The sequence below is a fragment of the Cuculus canorus genome, chromosome 1 (assembly GCF_017976375.1).
Source record: "Cuculus canorus isolate bCucCan1 chromosome 1, bCucCan1.pri, whole genome shotgun sequence".
Lineage (NCBI taxonomy): Eukaryota > Metazoa > Chordata > Aves > Cuculiformes > Cuculidae > Cuculus > Cuculus canorus.
Window position 1 is genome coordinate 119,887,488 of NC_071401.1, and position 6,151 is coordinate 119,893,638.

Consider the following 6,151-nt stretch of genomic DNA (forward strand, 5'->3'; position numbering starts at 1 on the left):
GGCTCCTTCCCACCCTCCCTGCCCCGCCGGGACCCCATCCCAGCCTCCGGTCACCCAGCGGTTGCCCCCCTCTATCCCAAAGGGACGCTGCGGAGTGGGGCTCGGCGAATGTCGGAGCCGGGAGCCACGGCAAAGGGATGCTTTGCCGAGGGACTGACCTGCTCCTGCCCGGGCGGCGAAGCGGGGAGGTGGGAAGGCGAAATTCTGGGTGTGCGCTTGGCTCCGAAGCGCGGGTGTGGTGGAAGAGCTAGGGGGAGATGCTGCTGCCCGAGCCGTGTGCTGGGAGGCAAACAGGGGAACCTCTTCAGGAGATGCTGCGGGAACGCAGCTCGGGAGAGAAAGTTCCCTCTTGAAAAAGTGTTAGTTTGAAAAACAATCAAAGGAGAGACGGTTTTGAAAAGGTTGAGAATTGAAGAAATCTTTGCTTAAGCTACCTTAAATCTGAGATGAAAGAGTGTTGGGTAACCAGGGGGAAAGCTGGATAAGAAGGTGAGGCTGGGGAAGCGTCCTCCTCCTGTAGGCACAGCACGCTGCGTCTACCTTGGCTACGGCATGACTGCAACCATTGTCTCTGAGATGTGGCTTCCCTGGAGGTCGGTGACCAAGTCTCAGAGGATTAGTTCCCTTTCAGGCTGTAGTCTCTGAGAGGGCTCTGCAGGGTATGAATGGTCCCACTGGGTCTTCTCTCACTGAGTCTTCTCTCACCCAGGGTTGGGCTATGCCCACCGTCCACTCTGGCACAGCAAGTTGAGGCACACTGTGGGTTGTCACAAGAGCGTAGGAAGATCAGATGTGGGGCTGAAGTTTCCCTTTCCAGACTTGAAGGAGCAGCACTGCAGCCCCAGCAGGGAGGAGGGAAAGTGCTCTTCCCCTTTATGCACTCACTCATCAGAGTGGCCGTGGACTATCTTGTAGATGAGAAAGCAGGAGAGGAGATACTGCAGAAAGCAGCATTTACATATTTGTTTTCAAGAAATTAGTTACCTTCACAAGTATGTTTTGGGATTCTGGCTGCCTGGGTTGTGTCTCCTGAATTCAGCTATCCAATATAATCTCTTTGTGGATAAGGGTGGTAGGAGAGAGAAGTTCTGTAGAGAGCACTTGTACCCATAAACCGTGAGTGGTGCGAGAGTACTGCCTTTAGCCTGGCTGGGGACGGTGGAAGTCCACATGCAGGGCTTGACGGGGACTAATCAGCACCAAGACCTTTAACTAAGGCCATGACTACCCCAAGACAGGTCAGTGGATGGTACTGGATACGTGTCATGAGTCATTGCATAGTCCCCACAGGTGACGCATTTGCCTGTGTCCTTGATGAAGGATGTAGCTGCCAGGTTATAGACCGAATGACCCATGAAGATCCCAAGGTACCCTTGGGAGCTCCAAAATTGTGTGACATGAACTGCATTACCATGGTTATATTCTATATGTCCAGCTGAACTGCTGTTGTCCACCCCAAACTGCTTACCTTCAGGGCAGCGCATTTATTAACTGTGCCTGATGCAGGCAAGGCAGAGGGGAAGCCCTCCCACCCATTCCCAGTAGAGTTTTTTTTTTAAGCTGTGAACTTGGAATGAGTCCAAAACACCCACACTAATGTCATTAAAACTGGAGGGAAAAGGAAAAGTACACACAGTGATGCAGCTTCTGTCTAGCGAGGGCTGTGGGAGCTATGGGCTGGGTGCAAATGGCCAGTAAGCATGGCTGCTCACAGTGGGGCTAGATTGCTGCAAACAGCTGGAGTCATTTTAGCGTTTTTTTAAAATGCAGTTTGTAGGCAATTCCCAAAGGATTGTGGCCATCAAGCTGTTCATATCAACTCTAGGATGCTGGGACCACAAGGCACTACTGCAATGCACTTTACTAATGTCCTCTTTTCAATGTAACAGCTAACCAACCATTGATAAAGAGACATTATCTTACAGCTGCCGGTCCTCTCTGAGCTAGCAGGGATTTAGCAGGGGGAACCCAATACTTTACACACAAAAGCACTGTTGTTCTGACACACATCTTTATCTTCCAGTGTTGAAACCTTGCCTCTCACCCTTCCTTACATGCCAGTGGAGCCTCTCCCGATCTCTCAGGAGCCTCCTCACCCCTTAATCCATGGTACCCACCCATTCCAGAGGCATCCATTGTGAGAACCGCATTCCTTTACTATCCTCCTGAGAGGTCTGCAGCAACATGTCCTCATCAGCCTGCTCAAATTAATAAAATGGAGGGACAGTAGGAGCTTGTGAAACTTGTTTCTAGCTTAAATAATTTTAATCTCTTTCCTTAATATTACTCTGACATGAGGAAAAAAGGAATAAAATTGTTAAACTCATGCTCACTGATGCTCCTTCCCCACCTCCTTCACTTCCTTGGTGTCTCCCTTCACACTCTCTTGTCTGGTTTTCCTGAGACTGGAGGCCCTTTGGGGTAGGAACTTAATGACTTTCTTGTGTTTGCTCTGTGGCAGAGGTCTTGTGGAGTAGGATAATAATCCAATAATCCATACAACTGTTTTATTTGGATTAGATTGTCCCACATGCACAGGCAGAGCTGAATTAAAATTGCATAGGCAATCTTGATTCTGATATTTGCAGTGGGTTTTTTTTTGTTTTAACATTACAACTTCTTTAGTATCCTCCTTAGTGCAACACCTCTCATAAACTCTTCTTCCTACCCCCAATCAACCATTGTATATTTGCCCCAGTTAAACACTGGAGGGGTTGCATTTGGCTGTGACAACATGGTATCACCAGAGCAGGTCAGAGAAATGTGTCAGTAGTGAGTTGTGGGAACCTCAAAAAGAGAGACTGTGCCAACAAGTTTCACAGTATATCCTAAAAGCAGACTGCTCAAGCTCCTGGATCTCCAGCGCCATCACAGGCTTTCTGCCCCTATGTGCAGAAGGTTGAGAGAAACCATTGTTCCCAAACACGACCCATTCCCTCTGGATCCTCTCCAGCCTGTTTCTCTGCCTCCATCTCCAGTGTCAACTCCCCTAATTCTTATTTTCCTTCCTATGTGTCTTCAAAGCTCTTTGATAAAAATTTCAAACTTATCTAAGTCTCAGTGTTCCTCCTTAGCTTTCCCCAATCTTTGTGCCTATCAGTCCCAACATTCCTCTGTGCTGAGTGTTTTTGCACTGCTCTTACCTTGTATCTCTCTCTCTAGCCTGTGCTTGCCTTTCTTTCTTTGGTTTCTAGCCACAACATCAGCATCCTGTCCAGTTCACAAACCTTCAGCAACTTCACCCAGCCTATTTCTCTTCCCCTACTACTGCTCCTTCTCAAGCTCCTCACTCCCCAGCTTGCCATCTCTGCCTTGGATCTAGTTCTCTGCAGCTCTGCGGCTTAAAGGATTTTTTTGCAAATATTATTTGTTGTGCTTTCACACTACGGTTGCTGTGACTACAGCCAGTGTTTGAGGTGCAGAGACAAATATGTGCCACTCAGGTGGAATAAACCCTACATCACTCATCCTGCAAGCCAGGATCCCTCCGACAATGAGAATTGTTGAAATACTCCGCATCCATGGAGATTTTCAAGACCTGATTGGATAAAGCCCTCTGGCAATTACAATTGTTGAAATACTCAGCATCCATGGAGATTTTCAAGACCTGATTGGATAAAGCCCTAATCTGAACTCATGGTTGACCCTGTTTGGAGCAAGATGCTGGACTATACACCTACAGGGAACCCTTCCAAACGTGAATTTCATGCTGTCGTGAAAATAACCTTGCCTGTTGGTTGTAAAGTGAACAGAACTTTCCTGGCTGGCACAACTTGCAAACTTCTGATGAAATTGAAGTTCATACCCATACCATCCAAGTAGGATATGGCTATTCACCTTTGGTTGCTTTAAATTTTACAATAAACTAATTTCTTTTTGCAGCAGCGACCAAAAGGCAGCTCAAGCAGCTTCAGGCTAATGTATGCACAGCAACTTGCAGAACCAGGACAGACTTCTTGGAGAAATGGGAGGAAGCTACCACAGCTCACGTCAAATAAGATTCAAATCCTGCCAATACTGATTCCCTTCTGTTCAGCCTTTTCCTTCCCTATTCCCAGTTCCTGCAGCCTGGAAAGAGGTGGTGTGTCCTGAATCTGCACAGCACACAGTGATGTGAGCTCACCCTGCAGGGAGCGTTTGTCATGTAACTTGTATCCACAGTGGATTTTATACAGCAAAATAATATTACTACAAGGGTAGGTAGTAGCATAACAAATTTCTTTCTCATCCAGTGGTTAGGTATTAGGTATTGGGACTTTCAGGTCCAAGACCTTCTTCTGCTTCACCTAAGGTGACTTTTGGGTAGAGGAGCTCTCTCCATTAAGTAGAACTAGAACTTTAGGATGTACATCCCATAGAGCAGGCTGATTGCATAAAGCCAGCATCCCACCAAAATCCTCTTTAAAATTACTGTTTTCCTTTCATTAAATTTTGATTGTGTTGGAACACATGTTTCACAGCGTGTCTGTGAAAGGATGAATTCTTCTGCGGTTAATTTTCTTCTGCATCTAGTCTTAAGCAATTGGTGCTGCTCATAAGGAGAGGGGGTGGGGCTTTAAAAATAAAGAGGGTGACTTGACAGGGATGCCTGAAAGAGAGGGGACTGGAGGATCATGCTACCATACCTCACCTCTGGGTCTATCCCCACAGGCTCCATGCTGCACTGTGCACAAGGAGCCCAAGGGGCTCAGCCAGGTGGAGCGCTTCCAGGTGATACAGGAGGAAAAATTCGAGAGGCCCAATGCCTATGTGAGAAAAAGGGTATCGGTGTTCGAAAGTACTGTTCTGCTCTCCTTGGAGACCTATTCACATTTTCATGCAAAGAAGCAGTGGTGCTGCAGGGCTGTCATTACATCTGTCTTCCCTTCTTACCTCGGAAAATGAACCTGTCTGCTCTGTGATGGACTATGCTGCCGGACCCCTCACCACGCCCTTTCGTGAGGCACAGCCTTTCCATAGCTGGAGCTGTTAAGTCATTTATTAAAGAAGCCCTAAGTCTCAGGAAGGCTAGTTATTGCTAAGCACCAGTTGCAACCACATCTGGGTGCAGGGAGGGGCATGTGGATTTTCCTGGGGTAGTGTGACTGCCCTTCCTGCATGGGACAGATCTCTGCTGCTGGATGGGACCAAAGCCCCAGCAGGACTGGTTATGGGAATAGTTGCTCAATTTGAAATAGAAGAGGAGTTCTATGAGCCAAACCCAAATGCTAAAGCTACATTGATTCAAGTCAATGTCCTTCCTTCTCCCATTCCTCCCTGCCTCCTCAGCATGAGGATCCTCAGCAAACAAGATCCTTCCTTGGGAAAGGTCTACTGCAGCAACAGCTCTTGCTGTGATTGCCTGTGCCCTTCTTCTTCTCTCACACCTTCTGCATCATAAAGGGCTTTTCAGATCTTGGAATTATCAGTAACAGTACTGATGCTTTCTATCTTACACCTGTGATTCCTGCTCAAACCTGGCTGTCTGGCACCAATGGCTCTGGAGTGTTTGTGCTGGTTTTCTCACCTCTTGGTTTCTCTCACCACTGGCCACAGTGGTCTCACAGCTAGCAGGAATTTTTAATCCTTATTTCCTGTTTGAGGTAAGAGGCTGCATGTACAAACACGCATGTAGGTGAGTTGAAAGGGGAATTTCTGCCACTGAGTGGCCTCTGGCCCCAGTGTAGATCTCTTGCTTTGGATGGCATAGTGCTGCAGCCCCACAGGGTGTTTCCACCAGGCAGTGCCTCTGGCCACCTCTCCTTTGCAGATTGCAATGTGACTGGTGTCACTGGGGAGGATGCAGGGAGATATCATGCCTCCTATATGGTCTTGGAGTGTCCTAATCGCCTCTGGCTGAGATGCCCATGTATCCCACAACACACAGGAATCACTGAAGCCTCAGTGCCTGAGTGTTGCCTCTGCCAAATGTTGACTGAGTCAGGGTGACCCATAAGTAGAGCAAGAATGCTCCGGGATATTTAGCTTCTGTTTTAACAAAAGCAACAGACGATTCCATTTGCATTTCTTTCTTTTATTTTTTTTTCTTTTTTTTTTTTTTTTCCCCAGAAATGAGTTGTTTCAGGAGCAGTGGAATGAGTCTGTCCTCCCATGGGTTTGAGACCTCTGCCGTCTCCCTGGCTGCTCCTCTGACACCCTGGCTGAGTGGGAG